The 26,001-nt window shown below is 46.5% G+C and overlaps 1 long non-coding RNA gene across 1 annotated transcript in view; it reads right to left on the reverse strand.

Annotated features, from left to right (window-relative positions):
• Positions 1-565: 565 nt before the first annotated feature.
• LOC140906360 (uncharacterized) overlaps positions 566-26,001 on the reverse strand; it is a 33,771-nt gene continuing 8,335 nt past the window's right edge. The window contains exons 2-3 of the long non-coding RNA XR_012157081.1: positions 6,912-7,039; positions 566-5,196 (exon numbers count right to left, since the gene is read on the reverse strand). This is a non-coding gene — a long non-coding RNA (uncharacterized lncRNA). The remainder of the gene's footprint in view (positions 5,197-6,911; positions 7,040-26,001) is intronic.

The raw sequence follows: 26,001 nt of genomic DNA on the forward strand, positions 1-26,001 counted from the left end.
AAGCCTGTCTCCCCTCTTTGCTATACTGCAACATCACAGCATTCAGTTCCCCCAGGGAGAAAAGCAGACACAGTTGTTGGTTACACTGTGGCCATCAGCTGAGCCTTAGATTTGTTTGGAATCATGGCTGGCATTAGGCAGCTACAATTCCTGTGGTCATGGGAGGCCCCTAAAAATCAAGGTGGAATTTGCTTTTAGCTATCAATACTGAAATTTACGTAACAGGCCTGATTTTCACAGCGCCCTAGCCAGCAAGACAATCCAAAGGCCCCAGTTCATTTGGGGGTATCAAGAATGGAAGACAGAACAGAGTGGATTAGTTTTCTGGGCCCCATCCCTCCAAGGCAAACCTCTCTGGAAGCTCCAAAATTTGACCATGCTCAGAATATGAATCGTAGATTTTCAGGCCATTAAGATCACCTCGTCTGACCTCTTGCACGATAGAAGTCACAGAATTCCTTCACTGATCCCAGTACTCTGTGGCTGAAGCAGAAACTTCTATTAGAACAGTCTCCAAGCCTGATTTAAAGACTTCAAATGATTGAACAAGGTGCCAATTATTTCCTGTTCTGTAAAGACTTCTGGTTATTTCATTGGTTTCCAGTATCCTTTTTTTTTTATTTTTATTTTTTTGGTGTGCAACTTGCACTTATGCTTCCTCTGTCCTTACAGGCACTATCTATTTTTACTCTTTTAGAAAACACACAGAGAGAGAATGGAGATTTTCAAGCAACAAGTATCAGACAAGGACATGTCAATACAAAGATAACAGAGTATCTCCAAGTAACCTTTTGTTATATCCATACAATTGAAATCTGACAGTAAAATGCAATTCAAGGCTCACTTGTTTTGCCGTAATAGATAAAACTCTGGAGAGATTATCTTGGTTAGAAATAACAACTCTGCAAACAGCAACCACATATATAGTTATTGGAATATTAAAAGCCTTTTCTAGTGCTTTTACGAAGTATGACAGTTCCACACTGATAAACACGTCCAGCATAGAGACCTTGAAAGGCGAAAACACCCACTTCAAAACCATTCTTCATAAGCTGTGCTGAGTAGAAAAAAAACCCAAACTCTCCACAGCCCATGCCCATCCGGCCTTTTGCTTCTTAGAAAGGGAAAGGCCTGCATGCCTCATCAGCGCTGGGGTCTTTAATGGCAAATCCAATCACAGCCACTTGAAAACAAACCCAATGTGGTGAGTGTCTATATGAGGCTGAAAGAATAAGCTCCCTGATGTGATCAAAATGTATGTTGAGCATCCAACGGATGTGATTTCTTTTCTCTTTAAAACTTTTTAAACTGATGGTCAAAGTTCTCTTGATCCACATACCTACAGCCAGGGCAAGTGCAGAGCAAATTCCCCCATCTCTATGTTGCTGCACCCACAGGCCTCATCATCTCGTGGGGTGGGGTGGGAATTCAAGTTTCCATGGGTTAATGTCTCTTCCTTGCGTTCCCCTTTTTTGAGCATGTGATAGCCATAGTCATGTTTAATAAAATAAAAAGAAACCAGAGAGTTAACTCCTACAGAACATTTCTTTTATTGCTGCTTTCAGGCAGACACTCCCTAGCCCTCCATTTCCCACCCCACAATCTGTGTCTGCACTCACTGCTAGGGCTTAGCCAGACTTCATCGTGGAGAGGAAATTGGGAAGACAATTACTAGTCTGAGACACAAAGAAGTTCTATGTACTCCATCATACTCCTTGGAAGGGAAGGATGGTCCAGGGGACTTGGGAGTCTCAGCTTCAGTTCCCTGCTCCACCACAGACTTCCTGTGTGACTTTGAACAAGCCTCAGTCTTTCCATCTGTAAAATGGGGACACTAGCACTTCCCCACCTCATAGAGGCTTTGTGAGGTACTCAAATACTACGTGATGGAGGCCATATAAGATAGGTTACCCCAGCCTGTGGGACAGACACCCACATAGTACCTCTTTCCTACTTGCACCAGACAACAAGGTCTATTAGGCTGGTTTACACACAAAGTTGCACCCATGTAATTACAGATATGATTTTAAACAGGTGCAACTTTACGTGGGGACACTCCTAAGTTTATTTAAACCTGGCTAAATGCAAGCTAACCTGATACAACCTATCTGAAGCTAACATAAGCGTGTCAATGCTGGGGGTCGCGCCAGTTTTACTCAATTGGTTTTTAAACAGATTTAAGTTAAAACAATGTAACTTGTGCGTGTAGACGGGCTGTTAGTTCTACGGGCTCTTCTGCAAGAGCCCTCCTTCAGGGCCCAGGCAAATTGTCCCAGCCAAAGCTCTGGATGAGCACTTCACTCAAGCCAAGTCTACACCAAGCTTTTGAACAGATATAACTATGTCAGTGAGTGGTGGGATTTATTTTTAAGCAATTTGTTATAGTACAACTCCTAGCATGGATAGTGTTATAGCTGTATAAAGGTGCCGAATGCCATTATAACCGCAACCACACTACAGGGATTAATAGTTCATACCGGTATAGTAAAACCAGCACCACTTTTTGAGCGTAAACAAAGCCTAAGACACCATGTCTTTGAAGGCTCTGAGAAACCAAGAGTTAGAGCACCACCAAGAGTTAAAATCTCAATGTGGGTCACATTCTTCACCCAGAATAGTCATTCACCCCCATGCAAAATGAGTGTCCGGGACAGCACAGAGTCCAAGACAATGGGGAATCAAGTGCTGTGCATTAAGGTAGAATTCCACCCGCTAGGCATATAATCATAACACCTCTTCCATTACTGACACAGGAATAATTTTGTAGCTCTCACTTTTCCCCATTTAAAGCTGTTTGGTTTCTGCTATTTCGTTCAGCTGGGACAGTGAAACTGGCTTTCATTTTCTGTTTTACATGATCCAGCACAATATTCCCGTCACGTCATTCGGCACCAGCACGAGCATCATTTGGAGTGGAAAAGCAGGGACCAGTTAGCTCCACTGAAAGACTGTGGATAAAGAGAACTAGCTTGAAACTAACAAATACACCACAAAAACCAGAGACTGCTCATCCTTGACAGGAACAGTCATGGCATGTCTGGAATGTGTCAAACCACAGGGAAGCCATTTCTGTTCATATTAGTTTTTGTGAAATCCTCTTTTTTTAAAAAAAAACAACCAAAAACTGACATTCTAGGCCTCAGCTACTCAGCACTGTCCCTTTAAGATTGTCTTTTGCTTTGAAATGCAACTTATCAGTCGACCCCCAGATACATTTGTGTATTTGACTGTTGCATCCTTTTCCTTTGAACTCCCAGACCGATAAATGCATAACCCCCCACAATTGGCCAACCCAGTTTCCTCTCCTGTGGTCTTTGTTCCCAGGTTCTGGGAAGATAAAAGCCCTAACAGGCTTGCTGCCCTACCTACCCCACTCTGACTGATAATTCTACACTAAAAAACAACTATCAAACTTTGCCAGAGCAACCACAGTGTGAATGGACCATGCCCAGAGTACAGTATATCTTTCGATACTCATTAGAACGTTCTCTAAGTCTTGGAGTCCTGATATTATCCTGCCATGTCCTGTGTTATCCTTTGGCCTTGTCCAAGCCAGTCTTTTTGCCCTAAAATTTCCCACTGTTGCTACCATGAGCACAGTGCCACCACTGGCAGCAATGATGGGTGCCGGTTTGTAGGCAGGGCTCTAGTGGCTACCAGCATTTTAGACACCACTTGGTCTAGTCTTGCTCGGAGCAGCATTAGATGACCTGGTGGTTGATAAGCCAGTGGCTGGTCCAGGTTGGCACTCCCATCCAGACCTGCAGTGGGTGAAATGTTGGCGGGGAAAAGACACTACAGACAGCCCTGGATCCACTGGTTTGCTGCACGAGTTTCACAAAGGAATGGAAGGAAGACGCTGTATGTATTAGGCCTGGTCTCCCCACAAACTTGCACTGGCTTAGTTAAACCCAGGAAAACCCTTACATGGGCACTCACTCATATTTCAATGGAAGAGTGTCGTCTTGTAGCTCAGGTTACACTTGCTCCTCATCACCTTAAACTAAACCACTCCAACACAAGAGAGAGAGTTTGCACTGGTTTAACTACATAGGATTAAGGCCACACTTTTAGTTCAACTGCCACTCTGAGAGGACGAGCTCTAGGGGTCCAAAAGGAAAGGTGGGAGTGACACCGCTTGAGCTACTCCATGACAGCCAAATCAAACTCCCACTGAATTCAATGGAACTTAACATGGGAAGGGTGCCTCAGCATCCTGCTGCCACCTGGCCCTTGGTCATAGCTTTCCTTAGATGGCTTCTTTTTCTCCTGCCTCTTCTCCTTTCAGTTCTTCTTGGCTTAAATCTTCACTAGAGAGAGATGACTATTTGCACTCTGAGGCTCAGGCCTAGCACCACAGCAATCCTGGGGAGATGTTTTAGAACAGAAGAACGGATACACTGGGTCAGACCGAAGGTTCATCTAGCCCAGTATCCTGGCTTCCCGACAGTGGCCAATGCCAGGTACCCCAGAGGTGAATGAACAGAACAGGTAATCATCAAGTGATCCATCCCATCTCCCATTCCCAGCTTTTGGAAAAAGAGGCTAGGAACACCATCCCTGCCCATCCTGGCTAATAGCCATTGATGGACCTGTCCTCCATGAATTTATCTAGTTCTTTTTTGAACCCTGTTATAGTCTTGGCCTTCACATCATCATCCGGCAAGGACCTCCACAGGTTGCCACAGAAGATCCATTAATTGGAATTTCCAACATTTTAGATTCTTCATCATGGGTTTCCTTTGCCATGGAATTGCATGAGGAATAATAAGTACCATAAATCATAGGTAAAAAGGTTCTGAGAATTGCTCAAAGAGCCAGAATACAAGTCCTGAGCGTAGGACAGAAGACAAAAATAGTTATCTGAACCATGCTCCAGTTAGTGCTAGAAAGGAATGTCCCAAATGGTCTTTGGTTCTCCATATGACTGTTTCTGCTGCTGCTACCTTAATTTGCATACAAAAATTCGAGCTGGTGGTATTGGCTGTCTCAGAAAAAAGGTGAGACTTTTTTTGGCTGTCAGTGGTGGAATGGGTTTCACTGCTGTATAATGTGGCAAAAATCCTCTCCTCATTGAAGCAATATATTGCAGTACATTAAAAGCCTCCATTATTCCCAATGCCTTGCTCACTGTTCCTTGGGCGTCAGCATCTGATGCAAGTCCTCCAAGAATTCCCAGCAGCTGGAACCCTGAAACTGAATGGAAAATGATCAGGTGAGTAAATTTGCTGTCAAGATTCACCATTAATAAACAAGGTACAAAATTAGCAGGCAGGGGGTAGAATATTAGAAAGGGACACGGCGCCAACGTGAAAAGAAGCTTTTGGGCCTGCTACAATTACGAGCAACAGCTATGATTTTTGTAATAGAAAACTTAGTAAAAGCCAATTTTTTCCCTACTTTTTCGATTTGTTCATTTGACAGCAGTTTGTGTATAGTCCGTTTCACTGTTTCTCCGTGCATGTCAGTTTCCCATTTGCTGGAGGGAGGGAGGGAGAAAGGGGGGGACGGGACCTTATAAAACATTAACAGAGAAGCAGAACAACCCTTAAACAATTTTTAAAGGTTTGGGGGTTTGTTTTGTTTTTAAAAATACAGGTCATACTATTTAAAAAGCCGCTTTATCAGAAACAAATTTCTTGAAATTAGGGAAATTTAAAAATTGATTAATTTCCCAAAGCTCTTGGATCTAAAAAATTCAAGTTGACAGCGTCCCCTTTAAACTCTAACCCTTTAGATTTCAGAATCTAACAGCACAAGCACAGTAATCAGTTCAATACGGTGTATCTGGCTTCATGGAAATAAACTTCTTCAGTGGTGAGCATAGTATGAATGCTTTTGTTATATAATGCTTTGCACTTGTATTAGCCTTTTATCCAAGGAACTCAGCAAACTTAACGACCATTAACCACAATGCAGTACAGCAGTGAGTAGAATACCTGGCTTACAGATGAGTAACTGAGGCAGAGGCTGAGGGATGATACTAATCAGCAGACCACACTTCCTCCTTAATCCAGAACTCAGTTAATCACATTATCTTTCAGGGCCTGATCCTTCTCCCTTTGAAGTCCAGGGGAATTTGGCCACTGACTTAACTGGGAGCAAGACCAAACTATTAGCAAGCTGCTGCCGCCGCTAGACTTCTCTTCTTCAGAGAGGTGGGAAATGTCCAGTCTATCGACACAAGAGAAGGACACAGGCACAGACCAATGTCACAGCTGGACAGGTCATCTAGACTGGCATTTCAGCTCCAACAGTGGTTGAAGCCAGAGGCTTCAGAGGAGAGTATGAAAATCACACAGCGCACGCAATGTGAAGTGGCTTACAGGGGAGAGAAAAAACCCTGCATCTGAAATCCACACTCCAGGGCCATTTGTGGAGACAGATCTTTGATGCTACTGACAGTGAATCTGATGACATCAAAGCTCTGTTGACCCCTACCCTCTGTCTACTCAACTGGCTGTCCTCACACCGTGAGCTCCTCAGAACAGAGGCTGCATTCCCTTCTGGAAGGCACTTATCACACTGCGGGCACTATCATAAACAACCAACCAACTGCCTGCAGCCGTTAGGAAAGTGCCCTTTAACACCACTGGAAAGCCGTGGAGATTTTTTGGATGGACAGTGAGAACATATTAAAATTTTGAAGCTTTTAGACAGGTCAGGAAATGCTGTCACAGCCCATCTATACTATGTACAGTAACAGCGTCAGGGGACAATCACCCTCCCCTCCCACTGTTGTGTTTGAAGCGCGGGTGGTATTTCCCACCCAAGTCACACCCCCGTGGCAGTGAATTCTACGAAAACATAACAAGGGCAACATTTTAAAAATGCTTTACCCCCCAACTATATAGACTGCACAACAGAAAACAGGGTGAACACATTGAAAGCAGTGCAGTACCCCTACTAACTTGCAGGTGTGGTCTCTTCATGGTCCTCTCCCCATTCCTCGTACTGCAAAAAATGCTTGAGCACACTTCCAATCCGGTCAAAATAATGTGATTATGTGGCTGAGACAGGAAATGACCAACAGTCACTCCTAAAAGGATGGAAATTAGCAAGATTTTTTTTTTAGTCATTGCAAGGTAGTTACTTTTTAAAAGAATCTGTACAAACAGTGACCCAATCGCCACATGAATCGGAGGGGAATGTAAAACGAGAATTATCGATCTGTCCAAGGTCGCACCGCAGGTTAGCGGTAGAGGTCGGAACAGAATCCAGGTCTGCTGACTCACAAAGCCTCCCTCTTTTCAGTTTGTGATGGCCAAGGTCACAAACCAGGGAAGCATACTGAGGGATACAATTAACCCTTGTAACACTGAACGTAACCCGTATTTCTCCTCTTAGACCAAACCCCGAAAGTCTCCCATTCCCCCCAGCCCCCCAGGAGTGGATCATGATCAGCTAACAAGTTTTTAAAGGGGTTAAACTGTGTCTACAGCAGGAAGAGAGGCCATGTTTGAAAACGTTAGCTAACACATTTTCAAACTTGGCTTGTTTTCCTAGACTTGACCTACACTTGAAAGTTATTTCAGCGCAGCTATGTCTATTGGGAGTGTGAAAAAACTACACTCCTCAGCAACCCAACAAAACCCTCCGCATAGACACAGCTAAGTCAACCGAAGAATGTTTCTGTTGACCAAGGAGGTGGTGTTCCTACAACTTCTTTTGTCAGTGTTGGCTACAGCTACGCTCTGGAGCTACGCTGGCATAGCTAAGCCACTACAGTCTCTGTAGCACAGTCATCTCCTGAGTTGGCACAGGACTTTTCCCAGGATTCTTAGGACTTGTCTACACAAAGATTTGGCACCTCTTTAACGGCATTAGCAGAAGTGTTTTATGTAAGACACAGGAGGTAACTGTCCTGCTCTACTTGGCACTGGTGAGGCCTCAGCTGGAATACTGTATCCAGTTCTGGGCACCACAATTTAGGAAGGATTTGGACAAATTGGAAAGAGTCCAGAGGAGAGAAACAAAAGTGATAAAAGGTTTAGAAAACCTGATTTATGAGGAAAGGTTGAAAAAACTGGGAATGTTTAGTCTTGAGAAAAAATGATGGGGGAGAAGAGAAGAGACGAGACATGTGATAACCATCTTCCAAACTGGATAAATTCATGGAGGACAGGTCCATCAATAGCTATTAGCCAGGATGGGCAGGAATGCAAAACCATGCTCTGAAGCTTCCCTAACTCTGTTTGCCAGAAGCTAGGAATGGGCGACGGGGGGGGTGGATCACTTGACAATTACCTGTTCTGTTCATTCCCTCTGGGGCACCTGGCATAGGCCGCTGTCGGAAGACAGGATACCGGGCTAGATGGACCATTGGTCTGACCCAGTATGGCCTTTCTTATGTTCAGGGCTGTTATAAAGAGGACAGTGATCAATTGTTCTCCACATCCACTGAAGGTAGGACAAGATGTAATTGGCTTAATCTTCAGCAAGGGAGATTTAGGTTAGATATTAGGAAAAACTTTCTAACTCTAAGGGTAGTTAAGTTCTGGAACAGGCTCCCAAGGGAGGTCATGGAGTCCCCATCATTGGAAGCATTTAAAAACAAGATGGACACACATGTGTCAGGGATGGGCTAGGTTTACTTGGTCCTGCCACAGGGCAAGGGCCTGGACTTGAAGTCCCTTCCAGCCCCACATTTCTATGATTCTCTATTAGTTTGAAATCCATATGAAGTGGTACAACCTCCTATTATGGACCAGTTACACACCTTTATACCAGCGTAGCCATCAATACATAGACTGCAAGGCCAGAAGGGACCATTAGATCTTTGATTCTGAACTCCTGTATAACACAGGTCAGTGTATTTCACCTGCTTACCCCATACTGAGCCCAATAACTTGTGCTGGCCAACATCTGTGTACTGCACCCAAACAATGGTCTTAGCAATTTAACGATATCAGTGAATCACACTCCAACTGAAATTTTTAAATCAGTACAAAAGACTCAGTAGACCCAGCCTTAAAGCCACAGCTAGAAGTGCATTCGGAAATGGCATCTCTCCCCTCAGTGGCATCTCTCCTCCTCCCTCGAGCAAGGACTCTGGGTGATACTTTGCAACACTGTTTTCTGTCTGGGAAGCAGATCGAGACTACGTCGAAAGGAGCAGAGCAGAATCTGGGCCTGTAACTACCCAAGTAGCTACACTACGTTAATTCACTGGATCTGTCTGAAATAATGCACAGTGCAGGTCCGCAGAAAAAGTGAAACACAGACGGTCAAGGGAAATCTGTGAAGGCCTTACGTGAAGCAGGGCCTTGGAGCCAAAGCAAGGGCAGACTTTGCACAGCCCTCAACATTTTCAGAAACCAAACCCCCTCGTCTCCTTCCCTCAGCACGTTACAGTGTAACTGACAGGCGCGAGGTTAATTAGTCGAAGTTGAACACTGGAGTTTTGTCCCTGTTGTGCCTCAGTTATGGCAGCACACTGGTGGATGACATCATGCATTCAGTCAGGACTCCCTCCCACACCTGGCATCATGAAGCGAGCAAAGGACAGGGTAACCCTTTCCTTCTGGTTACGTAACTGACGCATGGCTAGTGCGCTTGTTATCAGTTCCTGAGGGGAGGCAGTATAGTTTTTGTGGATTTTTCACACCCCTGATCAATGTCGTTAAGCCCACCTAATTTTCTAGTGTAGACCTGGCCTTAGTTTCCCCATCTGCATCATTAGGATAAAACTCTGTTAGGCGCTTTGATAGCTATAAACGTGCAAGTGCTAAGCATTATTTGTGTATTGGCGCGGGGGGAGGGAGGGCAGCAGACGTCACAGGGGGAGGATTGCAAAGAGTCTGGAAGGTGAAGGCAAGTAGCTTTCATGTGACACAGAGAGCAAGGGGAAGTGAATGGAGCAGTGCAGCAGAAGAGAAAGATGGTTTATGTGGCAGCGCTTAGGACACACGGTGTGGGAGCAAGATGAGAAACAGGGAGACCAGAGAGATCAATGCATGAAAGGAGAGTCTCAGCAATGGGGCTGCCCAGGAAAGGGCAGAATCAAAGATGCAAGGGTGAATCCTGAGCAGGGAGATAAAGGAAGAGTACAAACTCCTTGGGTCCCAGGATCTTATTCCTCTGTCAATCCCTTCTCCAAAAAAAAATAAAAATAAAAAATCTCTATTTGTGGCACTTATATGCCCCCCATTTCCATAGTATCTGGGCACCTCCCAATCTAATATATTTATTATATTACAGGTGGGGCTTGTAGCACCGTCTCTGGTTATGGATGCCAGACTCTTCCTATTGTAAGACTTTCTTTTCAGTTGCTAATAACTTTAACCAAGCTGTAACCCTCTGGGCAGAAGTTTTCAACACTGGGTGTCAGCCTCAGTCTGAATATTTTGGGGGCAAATTTCAGCCCAAATGGTTCGGCTCTTTCTGAGAACAAAGCTAGAGAAAAAACACAGTGTTTTTCCCATGTTAAAAAATTCTGCACAAGCGACCTAAATGCTGGCATTTTCTAATATTTGACTGTATTGACTTTCCCACCCCAATAACGTTCTTTTAATGCAGGCTTTTTGAGTGTAACAGTCGCTGTGTATTAGGGAAGTGCTAGGACTCAGACACGAAAGACTTGTCTACACTGCAACTGGGATCAAGCCTCCTAGGCTGGGGTAGCCAGGCTTGCGCTAGTAGGCTAAAAATAGCTGCGTGCAACTTGCAGCCCAAGTGGAGGCTCGGCCTAGCCACTCGGACTCAGACTGAGCTGGCCCGAGCCTCTGCCAGAGCCACAATGTGCAAACCACTATTTTTAGTGCACTAGCTGAAGCCTGCTAGCACTAGTCTGTCTCTCCAGGCTGGGAGGCTTGTTCCCAGTTGCAGTGCAGGTATAGCCTAAGTGACTTCCCAAGGTCAGTATCCGCAGACTAGGGACGTGCCCCAAGATCTGCCAAGTCCCAGGCTAGTACCCTAACACTGGACCATCCTTCCTCCCTAGGCTTCTTGCACCTTCCTATCTCCCCACTCCTGGGAGCATTTAAAGAGGGATTCCACTCCCCACCAGCGTCGAGAGAAACTGAGGGTGTATCTACATTGCAATTAGATACCTGCAGCCTGGCCCATGCTAGCTAACTCTATGCTAGAGACTTGGTGGGATAACTCATATGACTGGAGTACTGTCATGGATGGTAATAAACTGTTCAGGAAGGACAGGCAGGGCAGAAAAGGTGGGGGAGTAGCACTGTATGTAAGGGAGCAGTATGACTGCTCAGAGCTCCGGTACGAAACTGCAGAAAAACCTGAGTGTCTCTGGATTAAGTTTAGAAGTGTGTGCAACAAGAGTGATGTAGTGGTGGGAGTCTGCTATAGACCACCGGACCAGGGGGATGAGGTGGATGTGGCTTTCTTCCGGCAGCTCACGGAAGCTACTAGATCGCATGCCCTGATTCTCATGGGTGACTTTAATTTTCCTGATATCTGCTGGGAGAGCAATACAGCGGTGCATAGACAATCCAGGAAGTTTTTGGAAAGCGTAGGGGACAATTTCCTGGCGCAAGTGCTAGAGGAGCCAACTAGGGGGGGTGCTTTTCTTGACCTGCTGCTCACAAACCGAGTAGAATTAGTGGGGGAAGCAAAAGTGGATGGGAATCTGGGAGGCAGTGACCATGAGTTGGTTGAGTTCAGGATCCTGACGCAGGGAACAAAGGTAAGCAGCAGGATACGGACCCTGGACTTCAGGAAAGCAGACTTCGACTCCCTCAGGGAACGGATGGCCAGGATCCCCTGGGGGACTAACTTGAAGGGGAAAGGAGTCCAGGAGAGCTGGCTGTATTTCAAGGAATCCCTGTTGAGGTCACAGGGACAAACCATCCCGATGAGTCGAAAGAATAGTAAATATGGCAGGCGACCAACTTGGCTTAATGGTGAAATCCTAGCGGATCTTAAACATAAAAAAGAAGCTTACAAGAAGTGGAAGGTTGGACATATGACCAGGGAAGAGTATAAAAATATTGCTCGGGCATGTAGGAATGTTATCAGGAGGGCCAAATCGCACCTGGAGCTGCAGCTAGCCAGAGATGTCAAGAGTAACAAGAAGGGTTTCTTCAGGTATGTTGGCAACAAGAAGAAAGCCAAGGAATGTGTGGGCCCCTTACTGAATGAGGGAGGCAACCTAGTGACAGAGGATGTGGAAAAAGCTAATGTACTCAATGCTTTTTTTGCCTCTGTTTTCACTAACAAGGTCAGCTCCCAGACTGCTGCGCTGGGCATCACAAAATGCGGAAGAGATGGCCAGCCCTCTGTGGAGATAGAGGCGGTTAGGGACTATTTAGAAAAGCTGGACGTGCACAAGTCCATGGGGCCGGACGAGTTGCATCCGAGAGTGCTGAAGGAATTGGCGGCTGTGATTGCAGAGCCACTGGCCATTATCTTTGAAAACTCGTGGCGAACCGGGGAAGTCCCGGATGACTGGAAAAAGGCTAATGTAGTGCCAATCTTTAAAAAAGGGAAGAAGGAAGATCCTGGGAACTACAGGCCAGTCAGCCTCACCTCAGTCCCTGGAAAAATCATGGAGCAGGTCCTCAAAGAATCAATCCTGAAGCACTTGCATGAGAGGAAAGTGATCAGGAACAGCCAGCATGGATTCACCAAGGGAAGGTCATGCCTGACTAATCTAATCGCCTTTTATGATGAGATTACTGGTTCTGTGGATGAAGGGAAAGCAGTGGATGTATTGTTTCTTGACTTTAGCAAAGCTTTTGACACCGTCTCCCACAGTATTCTTGTCAGCAAGTTAAGGAAGTATGGGCTGGATGAATGCACTATAAGGTGGGTAGAAAGCTGGCTAAATTGTCGGGCTCAACGGGTAGTGATCAATGGCTCCATGTCTAGTTGGCAGCCGGTATCAAGTGGAGTGCCCCAAGGGTCGGTCCTGGGGCCGGTTTTATTCAATATCTTCATAAATGATCTGGAGGATGGTGTGGATTGCACTCTCAGCAAATTTGCGGATGATACTAAACTGGGAGGAGTGGTAGATACGCTGGAGGGGAGGGATAGGATACAGAAGGACCTAGACCAATTGGAAGATTGGGCCAAAAGGAATCTGATGAGGTTCAATAAGGATAAGTGCAGGGTCCTGCACTTAGGACGGAAGAACCCAATGCACAGCTACAGACTAGGGACCGAATGGCTAGGCAGCAGTTCTGCAGAAAAGGACCTAGGGGTGACAGTGGACGAGAAGCTGGATATGAGTCAGCAGTGTGCCCTTGTTGCCAAGAAGGCCAATGGCATTTTGGGATGTATAAGTAGGGGCATAGCGAGCAGATCGAGAGACGTGATCGTTCCCCTCTATTCGACATTGGTGAGGCCTCATCTGGAGTACTGTGTCCAGTTTTGGGCCCCACACTTCAAGAAGGATGTGGATAAATTGGAGAGAGTCCAGCGAAGGGCAACAAAAATGATTAGGGGACTGGAACACATGAGTTATGAGGAGAGGCTGAGGGAACTGGGATTGTTTAGCCTGCAGAAGAGAAGAATGAGGGGGGATTTGATAGCTGCTTTCAACTACCTGAAAGGGGGTTCCAAAGAGGATGGCTCTCGACTGTTCTCAATGGTAGCAGATGACAGAACGAGGAGTAATGGTCTCAAGTTGCAGTGGGGGAGGTTTAGATTGGATATTAGGAAAAACTTTTTCACTAAGAGGGTGGTGAAACACTGGAATGCGTTACCTAGGGAGGTGGTAGAATCTCTTTCCTTAGAGGTTTTTAAGGTCAGGCTTGACAAAGCCCTGGCTGGGATGATTTAACTGGGAATTGGTCCTGCTTTGAGCAGGGGGTTGGACTAGATGACCTTCTGGGGTCCCTTCCAACCCTGATATTCTATGATTCTATGAACTCAGGCTAAGGGGCTCGGGTTAAAGGGCTGTTTAATTGCAGTGTAGATATCCGGGATCAGGCTGCAGCCTGGGCTCTGGGACCCTCCTACCTCATAGGGTCTTAGACCCTGGGCTTCAGCCCGAGTGTCTACAGTGCAATTAAACAGCCCCTTAGCCTGAGCCCCGCAAGCCCATATCAGCTGGCACGGACCAACCAGGGGGCTTTAACTGCAGCATAGACATACCCTAAGGGTCCCTGCCTTCCTGCTCCCAGCCACTCAGTGTTCCCTGCCTGTTTGTCCCAGCCCCTCATTTAAACCCTCCCACTCAGTGCCATGAATAGATGGAAGAGGCAAGAGCTGGGGATCAGAGAGAGACGGCACAGCAGATGCACCGACCAGGGGAAAGAAGGGCTAGTTTGGAGCCACTGCAAGCAGCAGCCTTGCTGTTGGCTGGATGCATGCCCTCACCCGTCACAGTGGCCTTCCCAAAACACTACAGGCGACAGATAGGTGAGAACTGGTCAGTTTCCTGCACAGCACCCACAATGCACAGCTAAAAGCTGGCCCAGGCAACAGATAAAAACAAGTCTGTTCCTGGCCTTTGTGTGTGTCACAGAAGGGGTGGAATATCCCGTGCTTTCCCTATTCGCCCACATTCACAAGTTATCTGGTCTGAACTATCAGCAAAAGCCCTGCAAAAACATTTGACGAGGTTCAGCTACCAGGCAGTTTGTAACGAAGTTGTTCTAGAGAAAAATAAAACGGTATCACAGTTACTGCTGCCCCAATGCAATTAGTCATACCTGATAGAGAGATATGAACCTTCTCAGGGCACAGCCGGCTGCGCAGCATCGTCAACAGATGAAGTCAAAAGGAAAACATCCCTGCTATCAATAACCAGCTTGAAAGCTGAACCACAAAACCTCGAAAACCCCCAAAACCGTAGGAAGGACTCTCCTCCCTGAAGGAGATAGGAGTACTGCTTATAAAGGGCTTTATGTAATCGGCCTGTTCTGAGGAAAACATGATACTGCTTCCAATATGACTGGAGTTTGGCACTGGTTAAGTGACATCCTTCCCTCATTCTCTCTCTCTGTACAGGTTTAACAACACTTCTCCATCCTGCATGAGTGGTGTTGAGGGTCACGCAGAAGAAAGGATCGTAACAGAAGGAGCAGTGGCCTGGAATTCGGGAGTCCTGAGTTCAATTCCCTGCTCTGACACAAACATCCAGGATAAGCTGAGACACTCTGGTCCAGAGCCTCAAAGGTATACAGGTGCCTCACTCCCATTACAATCAATGGGAGGTAGGATCTGGGCCTCAGTTCCCTGCGTGGGTGGTCTGTGATATACAGGAAGTCAGACTAGATGATCTAGTGGACCCTTCTGGCCTTAACCGCTCTATAACACGGGAATAATGGCATTTTTCTACCTCGCAGGAGTGTTACCGTATTATCGCTGGTAAGGTGCTCGGGTGCTACGGTAACAGGGGAAGTAAGGAACTGCTCCAGGTTTCCCTCCTGTACGTACCACTCAAATGCACTGACTGGGCAGTGTTGGGGGAACTTGGCTGAACAGACTATTTTTCCATGAGGCAGCACCTTCGTTAGAGAGACACTGAGTTCACTAATGTGAATCTGACTTTATAAACCAGGGGCCATTTACAAAAACCCTTACACTGCTCTCCCTAGTAACAAAGTTACAGGTGAACAATGTAATGATCACAGAACCCTCTACGTAAATAGCTGGGTGCTACCATTGTCTCCTTGACTCCTGCTGTTCCCAGGCCCCATGGTCTTTCCCTCTGCCATGGACCAGATTGGAGAAGCTAAGGCTGCAGATGTAACCTCAGAGAATTATCACAGGACAGCTCCCTGCACTGTCCCGGCCCCAACCACAGCCAGGTAGGCTAGAAAGGGCACGTCCCCTGTCTTCCCCACCCCTGCTGCTCATGGGAGTGGGAGAAGGAATCTGCCCCATGAGGCAGAAGCTTCAGATGATCAGGTATCAAACTGAATATCTGGAAACAGGAAAGAGCCATCAACCAACCAAAAGCCCACCGGCATTTTCACATCACGCACCACTTCAGTCTCGTACACCGCCACGGGGGGTGGTGCTCTGCCATCCTCCGCCTTTCCAGAACAGTGCGCCATCCCCCGTGCTGCGTTACAGCAAGCTGTGTTTGACAACCATTTCTGCCCCGTAAAACACAAAGCAAACAGAGGACTGTTGTTGAAACAGCCTGACCACACGTCCCTAATGCACATACACAGAGCCGGGGGTTAACCTTCCCTTTTCAGCCAGTGGGCAAGTTAGCCTTGGCTGAGTCAGTGCATTCATTTATTATTATGATTCTTACAAAGTAGCAATCTGATTTCTAAAATGGTCAATCAGCTGCCCAGGTGCAGATAATACACACAGCCCTCCCACCCCCCCATGTCAATCGTATTCTATAGCAAGACACCGGGTTTTACTGTACATCTGGTAAGAACGGAATAAGGCCATGAGAGGGTTTTTCCAGTTCACCGAATATATTTTTAACGATTTTCCAATGCAAATTTGCTGCAGTGTATCCAGCTCCCTACAGTTCTCTTAGATGTGCAGCTGTGTTACGGGTTCATTACAAACCACAACTCTGTGGCTGGGTTCTTGGATAGTTCAGCCACACATAAGGTATCTAAGTTAAGCTGATAACAGGGCTGTCCAAAGTACCCTGCCAACCAGCTTGGGCTGTTCATCATTCATGCAAGGAGAAAGTTCATGGGAGCACTGCACCCTTTTCATGATTAAAAAAATATACAACTTCACTTACTATTCAGTTTAGGTGCTGTATGGAAATATATTGATCACATGAAGGCCAGCCAGACTTTGGCCACAAATTAGCAAAGCACTTACACATGTACTTAAGTGCTTTGCTGAATGGGGGGTCTTAAAAATAATCCTTAGCACTTATCTTGACATTCACTTTAGAAACACCATCACCACCCTTGTCAAGCAAACAGGGAAGGATTATCCCATTTTACAGAGGGGGAAACAGACACAGAGGGGTAAAGTAACTTACCCAAGGTCACTGAGGGTAGCAGTGTCAGAACCAGATTTAAGGTGCATCTACACTGCAGCCAGGAGTGTGATTTGCAGCCAGTGTAGACATACCAACGCTAGCTTTAATCCAACTAGCTCACTAACAGCAGCAGTAAGGGTTTCAGCATGGGCAGCACAAGTGAATATGTACCCAGGTGCTCAGGTGGGCTTCTCTAGCCCATGCAGCTACATCCTCACTGCTATTTTTTTAGCGAGCGAGTTACAGTACAACTACTGCGGCACATCTACACAACTTGCCATTCGCACCCCGAGCTGCCATGTAGAAATTCCTTTAAAGCTCAGGAGATCCAGGCTCCCAGGCCTGTGCTCAGACCTCACCTTGGATCCACTTTCTATTTACTCTGTTGTGAAGCGGAGCTCTGTATGCCTCACCTCCTACATCCTATGCAGACGCGACGCTTTCCTGTTTAAAGGGAAGAATGGAAGTGGCAAAGCTGCACACAGCCGAGAACCCACAAGGGGATATCAGTCAGACAACACCTAGGAAGTGATACAGTCATCTCACGAAATAGCAAGGCGGGGTGCAGAGGCTTAAAGAGGGGACTGAGGCTGTGTCTACAGTACAAGTGCTGCAGCTAAGCGACGGTAGCATAGACACTTGTGATGGCGACAGAAGGGGTTTTTCTATTGCTGTAGTAAATCCACCTCCTCAAGAGGCAGTAACTAGGTGGACGGAAGAATTCTTCCATCAACCCATCAGTGTCTATACCGAGGATTAGGTTGGCTTAACTCCATCTCTAGGCAACCTAGTTAGGTGGACCGAAGTTGTAAGTGTAGACAAGCCTGAGGCTTTGCCATCACTGCAAGGAAAGGTGTATTTTTTATATCAAGCTAGCTCTCTCATTGTAAAGTCCTTGTAAGACAAGGCGCTGTAGTTTTGATCTAAATGTAGCTAGTCCAGGTCAACCCTTTCCCCTCCGCCTGGGGTTTTTCTTCCTGAACTGCTTGGCAGAGATGTTTGATCTTCTCCAGGATATTTTGCTGTATCACTGTTCAATGATTTAGGTTTCTGACATAAAGGATGGAGCGCGAAGGGAAGGTGTTTGGACCTGTGATTAGAGCAAAGAGCTAGGAGACAGGGCTCCTGCATGCGATTCATTAATCTGCTGCTGGCTCATTGTGAAACACTGGACCAGTGATTTAACCCTCTGTGGGAGTCAGTCTGCCTGTCTGTAATACTGGGCATCATATTTCTCTCACAGGGACTTTGTGAGGTTTACTGTCTGCCCAAGTGCTCTTAGGTCATCAGACGAAAGCTACAAGGGGACAGTTGTAAACAAAACAGCACAAGAGAAACAGAGGGGCAGGCTGGTGGAGACAACAATCTGACTATTTTTGGTAGCGTTTCTGCTGTTTTGATTCCTTTCTAAACCGATGTCAACAAAACCCAAATCTCCTACTCTGGTACGCTGTGGATAGTTATGATTAGTATCACAGTACCACCCAACTGAGATCAGGCCCCACTCTCCTCGGCACCATACCTCAGACAGTGCAAGAGAGAGCCTCTGTCCCCAAGAGCGCACGATCTAAACAGACAAGACCGATAAAAAGGAAAACAGAGGCACAGAGAGAGGGAGTAACTTGCCAAGAGCAAGTCACTGGCAGAGCTAGTACGGAACCCATCACTCTTGGGTCCCACCCTAGAGCCGCACCCACTGGATCATGCCATACAGCTGGATAGTTCCAAGGTATTTAATCTCTCAGTCGAACCTAGGACACACTTATGCATATGTGCATACACAGTACACAAAACAAGAGGTGTGCATAGTATATATATACGTACACACATATACACAAACACACCACTATATACAAACGCATTAAGAGAATGAAAAGCTGGTTAGTTGACAGGGCTCAAAATGCAATTGTAAATGGAGAATCATGATCTAGCAGGTGTTTCCAAGTCGGCCCTGCGGGGATCAGTTCTTGGCCCTACCCTATTTAATATTTTTACTAATGACCTGGAAGAAAAGAGAAAAAAGCATCACTGAGAGAATTTGCAGATGACAAAAAAAAAAAAAAAATCGGGGGAGTGGTAAATAACAAAGACGACAGGTCACAGATACGCGCGATCTGAATCACTTGGTAAACTGAGCGCAAGCAAACAATATGCTTTTTAATATAGCTAAATAAGAATGTAGGCTATACTTACACAAGGCGGTGGGGGGGTTCTCTATCCTGGGAAGCAGAGGCTCTGAAAAAGATTTGGGGGTCATGGTGGATAATCAGCCGAACACAACCTTCCAGGGCAAAAGAGCTAATATGATCCTTGAATGCATAAACAAGGAATCTTGAGTAGGAGTAGAGAGGTTATTTTACCTCTGAATTTAGCACTGGTGTGATCACTGCTTGAATACTATGTCCAGTTCTGGTGTCCACAAGTCAAGAAAGATGTTGGTAAATTGGAAAGGGTTCAGAGAAGAGCCACAAGAATGATTAAAGGATTAGGAAACATGCCTTATTAGTAATAGCCTCAAGAAGCTCAGTCTATGTAGCTTAACAAAGAGAAAGTTACAGTCTAGGAGTACTACCAAGGGAAACAAATATTTAGTAATGGGCTCTTCAACCTTGCAGAGAAAGGTATAACACGATCAAATGGCTGGAGGTTGAAGCGCAATAAAAATGTATGCCTTATTTCCAGTCTGAATTTAACAGTGAGTAATTAACCACTGGAGCAACTTACCAAGGATCGTGGTGGATTCTCCATCACCAACAATTTTAAATCAAGGTTGGAGGTTTTTTTCTAAAAAGATTTGCTCTACGAATAATTCTGGTAGGGCCTGTGTTAGACAGAAGGTCAGACTGGATAATCACAAACGTCCCTTCTGGATCTATAGGTTGCCATAGTATTTTTTTAGGGTGACTAAAACAGTCCTACCATCTGCATTGCAGTGCGTGTCTATTACTGTAGAATACGGCAGTAGTTAAATTTAAAGCAACAACAACAGTGGAATAGCAGGGAGAAAGAGAGAGGAAGCAAGTCACAGCCAGAGAGTCAGTGCACAGTCAGTCAATACATACAGTACGAGCTCTTTCTCAATACAATCCGACTCTTACAGGCAGAGCACATGTACGCACATCTGTGGATCTGTGCAAGGTCCTGTTTGATTGTGGGTCTCCCATCTAGCCATATTTTATCCAAGGAGAAATGCCTCTTAGGAAGGGATTAAAAGCTTCCCAAACGCTACCAGGTGGGGAGGGTGAATTGCAGTTTAGTGTCATTGCGAGAAGAGCATTAAACGGCGATCCCTTCAGATCAGATAAAAGTAGGTCAATCTTTCTGCTTTGCTGAGTCTCTTGGCAGATCGGTGCAGCACACCATTGCCACTCACAACTTATTATTTGTGCTCTGCGGCAGACACATCGTTCAAAAGTTAATGAATTCAATACAGCTAATTAAATCAACCTTGGCACCCATTCAAAAGGCATCTTGCTTTTTTTATTCCCTCTCTCTTGGCTGCCGGGTGATGTGAGAGAGGAAACTGGAAAGGGTTGCTAAGAGAGCGGGGAGTGGGGGGAGGTTGTTTTTCATCTCTCGTTTATTTCCATGTCGGATTCCCATCATCACACAGATGCTTGTCTTTCTTGCGGGAATGTGACAAGCCCACCTGGCCTCCGTGTTTATATTCCATCAGCACCCAGCAACAAAATGACCTTTTCTACCTACTTGTGGGCTTTGAAAACCGAGTGCAATATGAGTCAAGGTACCTTTGGATCCCTTCGTGACATCTGCCATTCTCAATGAGTAATTGGAGGGGATGTGTTTGTAAACAGCATCCCTTCCAGCTCCTTCTCCCCCTTGCATCCTTATGCTGTAAGTAGACAGCCGATGCTGCATCCTTCAGCTGTTCATTATTGCTGGGCACGATCAGGGCATTAGCATGACCCTGAAAGCACTGAAGCACATGCCTAACTTTAAGCACAGGCAGAGTCCCACTGACTTCACTGGCATTACCCAGGTGCTTACAGTAACACATGTGCTTAAGCCCCTTGCTGAATTAGGGCCAAGGGACTGCCTCTCCCATTCCCAGCTCAGGAGTCTGTCCTAGGCGGGTCACTTTCATGGTCTGTTCCTGGAGTGAATCTCTGTATGGCCAGTGGCAGGGAATTCTCGGCAGAGGGCCTGTTTCCTGTATTGGTCCCCTATTCTATAATGCATTATCGAGGCTTATCATCCCTGCAGCAGATTGGGTTCCCAGAACAGGATTGTGTCGGCTACCTGTGTGGTCTTATGGGTAAGGTTAACTGATCCAGCTGTGAAAGAGGTGTATCGTCCCCATTGTACAGACAAGGAAACTGAGCCTCAGGCAAACTCTGGGATGTGCCCAAGGTCACATCTATAGTCTGTAGCACAGCAGGGGAAGAGAATCCAGATCTTTGGACTCCCAGGCCTGTGCTTTAACTACAAGACCACCCATGATCTCCAACCAGAGTTTTCATCATTCATTGTTTTACTGGATTATTTTTATTATATTTTGATGGCAGACACTGTCGGGTGGAGTTGGGGATGGAACTGTTCATCTGGAATGAACACAAGAGAAGATCCATCTTTGTTTGTAATGAGTCACACAGAATTAGAGAGCCTCTGCCCAGATCCCCTGGCTCTTCTACATGGCATTGTGGAAGGGCTGTTCACTACTGCTGCGGCTCACTGGACTAGAGGAGCTGCCTGGGCGTTAGTCCCAATCTCCAGTTTTGTTCACGGTTAAGATCTGGTTCTGAAAGTCCCACGTAAATTTGTCTCAGCTTCAGGACACTGTTCCTTCTCCTGTCTTTTGCTCAGACTAAAGAGTTCCCTTCCTCCATTTATACCAGCGATTGAAGGTTATGTTCCTGCGAGGCTTGGCTTTCCTGCGCTATGACCCAAATCCTGCACTTCTTCCCCCAGACTCCCACTTAGGGCAGCAGGAGTTTTGAGTAAGGACAATAGGATAGGCCCAGCAGTATGCACGTCCCATCCTCCGATCCTTGTATCAGTTCTGTTGTCCTCTTCCGATCCTCTAGTTCTTCTATATCCTGTCTGAGCTGGGGAACCAGAACTGCCCAACGATTCCAGATGCTGTTGGATTAGAGTTATGTGTTCAGCACTATTTCCTCTATAGTTTTACTTGCAAGTTTGTCTGAGGACAGCATTGGTTTTAGACTTGCCGGCACTGCACATAGCAAACAAATGGTGGGTTGGCAATCTGCCACCATCTCTAAATTGTCCTTGGACCCTCCAATTCTAAGAGAGTTGTTTACCTTTTTTTTTTGTACCTGTGCTATATTTCCTCTCCTTTGACCTAAATCCTCCAAAATGAGTCACACGAGCTAAAAATAAACGTGTGTAACTTCTTTATTGTCCTAAAGCTGATGTACCACATGGTGATAAACTGCAAACCGCTGCTTTGTCCAACAGTAGAAGTGGGTGCATTTCAGCAGCGGTTGAGGGGATTCCTGTTTAGTACAGCACTGTAGCTGAAGGAGTAGATGCTACAGTTAAGGCTGGGAAGGGCATTCATTCTAAACCTCTTGAACATACCTTTCTTAGAAATATGAAAGTAGTTTGTGAAGTGCTTTGAAATCCTTTAGGATGAAGGGCACTGAATGTAATGTAATGTACCTTTCTCCCCCATAGTGGATGTGCTAAGGCTCTATTCTTTAATGCAAACATGCTTTTCACTGCTTTCAGCATCATGACTTGCAGCAGGAAATGAAAGGAAACACAGCATTGCCTGAATGTGCAACATGGCTTCTTGTATCTTTCTTTTATTCTGCTGGAGTCAGGCACTACCTCAGGCCACTCTCAGGGAGAGCAGTGCATAAGGGATCATCACAGTGCACAGGGAAAGAAACATGAATGAAAACAAGATACGTGTACAGGGCCAGAGCAGAACGCCACTGACACCAGCTTAGAGTGAGAGAACGAAATCGACATTTCCTGCACTACCACTGAGGATTTATCATTACTATTTGTAGTACAATAGCTGCAGCTAAGATCCCAGCCCCCTCCCCCTCCCCCCCCCCCCCAGGCACTGAACAAACACAGTGAGAGGTGAAGAGCTTACAAGACAGACGAGGCATGAGAAAGGAGGTGTTAGCCACACTTTAGAAATTCTCAGGTGTGCTGTGCTGCTACATTTAGTCTTGAGATAGGCTGTAGATACAGAGGTGTGGGGCACCTGCTTTTAGGACACAGAAGGAGGCAGCTCATTGTCTGGGTAATTGCCACCCAGGTTCAGTTGAGGCTTCTAGCACTAGGGAGGAAAACTGAGACTCTTCTTGCCCTCCCCAACCTGGACTGAGTTGGTAGGGTTGAAATTATGGGATGAGGCTTGAAACTCCTAGTTATCCGAACCATGCACTCTTGATCACAACCATCCCTCTCTATCGCAGCCCAAGGAACTGCCATCAGCTTCACCATATTTTGTGGATATTTCTGCTGAGAAAATCAGCTGTGAAACAGTTAAAGCACCTGGACCCCCGCTACGCTCCAGGGTGATCATCATGAATGCTATAGCAGTTCCCAGACCTGGAACCTTTGGTGTCAGGCTGTCCGTTCGCATGCTCAGAAAGACAATCCTGCATCAGTTGATGTTTGGTTCACATTTGAGAGGCTCTCTCCACAATCTCCTGGTGTAAACAAGGCAAAAAAAACTTTTGATGCAAACCAACCTCTGAGTGTTTGGGGTTCTGTGGCATGTGTGCACACAAGGAATTTAAGAAACTTTATAGATAGCTAATTGCATCTCCTCTCATGGCTGTGAGAGTAGGTGGCATCATACAGGAGCAGAGCTGCTTCTGCTGTGCAACCTTGGACAATGTTCTACTGGCAGAGGAAGGATTAGAATCCAGAGGACCATAGTCCCACGGTCCTGTGCTCCAACCCCTACTCCTGGGGGCATTCTGAGACAAAACTTAAAAATTCGGCACTAAAATTCTGTGCATAATATTTTAAAATTCTGCAAATTTTATCTGTCAAACTAAAACTACATAATCACACCCGTTTCAATAATTTTGGTAATTTATTTCAAAATACCTGTCAGCAAGTATGTCTAACAATATAGACACACAAAAATTCCCCCAGGAGTAGAGAGTTAAAGAAACCCTTATGACAACCCAGTTCCTGTTTCTCTGCCCCCCTCCCTGGCCCCAGAGCCCAGCCACCTACAACCCCTCCCCCATCAAAGCCCAGCCGTGAGGCCCCCCCGGTCCAGACACCAGCACCGCCTCCCCCCAGAGCCCAGGAGCACCCCCCCCCAGCCCAGATACCTGCACCCTCTCCCCCGGAGCCCAGCTACGGGGGCACCCCTTGCCCAGATAGCCATATCCCCTGCCCCCCAGAGCCCAGACACCTGCCCCATCTCCACCCCAGAGCCCATCTGTGCCCCCCCAGCCCACATACCCATCCCCCTAGCCCCCAGAGCCCAGCTGAGGTGCCCCACTCCCACCCCCCGAGCCCAGGGATCAAGAGGGAGAAACAGCCTGATGCTTGGTCCCAGGCTTGCATGGAGTTTCTTGCGCACCACGGTCTCCTTCCTTCAGAGCATGCTGGGAACCGCAGCTGCCAGGAACCCTCTAGCACCCTCCCCCTCCCCATGGCAGTGTCTTCTATGCGTGAGCTGGGCTCTGCCGGGTCCAGTGGCCCCTAGTGGCAGCTAGCAACACTGCAGCGCATTTCTGTGAGGGAAAAGGAAATTCTGCGCACACGTTAATTTCTGCAAAATTCCGCATTGCGCAGTGGCGCTGAATTCCCCCAGGAGTGAACCCCCTTGTTTATGCCAGATGTAGCACTGCAACATCTGATCGGAGAAAGGATGTTCTTGTGGTTGAGATGGTATTATGGTTGGACTGGGATCTGGGTACAATTATGGGCTCTATCAGAGACGTCCTGCATGGCCTTGGGCAAGACATTTAACTTTTCCATGCTTTGGATCTCCATCTGTAAAATGGGGATACTATTATTACCTAGCCTCACAGGAGTATCAGGGAGATTAACGAGTTTATGTTTGTGAAGTACTCAGATACTACATTGATAAGCACCCCAGGAAAGTCTATGAGCAATAAAATCATTGGCCCAAGATCAATGCTTAGAAAAAATTAGCACTATCACATCACCAGCCTGACAGCAAGTCATATCAGCGCTTAATCACTGGCTACGTCTACACTGCAATAAACAAGAACAGTGGCATCAAGTCTCAGAGCCTGAGTCTGCAGGCTCGGGCCTCAGGGCTAAATATTGCAGCGTAGACATTCAGGTTTGGGCTATGCTCTGAGACTGTCCCCTCACAGAGTCTCAGAGCCTGGGCTCCAGTCCAAGCGCGAACATCTACTCTGTAGTTCTATAACTCTGCCAGCCCGAGTCAGAGCCAGCTGCGGCCGTGCGTCTTTTATTACAGTGTAGACGTACTCACCGTCTCACTTTCTGTTCCCCTCTTCCATTCTGATATTATTCTAGCAGCTGCTCTTGTGTCCTTAGAGCCGAGTCTACACTTTCACGTGAGTAACAGTTGTGACACTGGTTTCTGGTTCTGGAGCTTCTCAAGATAGCAGCCTCTGAAAACACATTAAAAGGGGGTGGAGGGAGGGAAGCCAGCCAGTAATCAGGACTAGGATTTTAAGATATCTCCTGACCTGCCAGAGCTAGAAATAACTGTTGTGTAGCACTAGAAAACTAAGACTCCCATGCCATTTGGCGTTTGCACCCACCCCTGGCAGATCACAATATATTGGATTCGAACTATCATTGGTATGTCTATCTACTGGTGATTTTTGGCACCGGTTCTGGACTGAATGTAGCAAGTCCAGTACCTTGGACACCTGTGATTTTCATGCCAAATCGCTGCCTATGCCAAGCAGGCTTTACTTCATCATAACCACTCAGCATACAATCCTCCCTACTAATCAACTCAGCCCTTTCAAAGTGGGAGACGACATCCAGGCCATTTAAGTGCCTCCCCTCGCCCTTGTTCAAGGCAAATCTACAAACTGCTGCAATGTTTATGGCAGGATTCTCCTCCCCGGTTGGACACGACACTGCTCAGACTGCTGTGGCTAGTGAAGAATTCCCTTGTATAGAGGAACCCTTTGATACTATAAAGC

This window comes from Lepidochelys kempii, chromosome 2 (assembly GCF_965140265.1).
Source record: "Lepidochelys kempii isolate rLepKem1 chromosome 2, rLepKem1.hap2, whole genome shotgun sequence".
Lineage (NCBI taxonomy): Eukaryota > Metazoa > Chordata > Testudines > Cheloniidae > Lepidochelys > Lepidochelys kempii.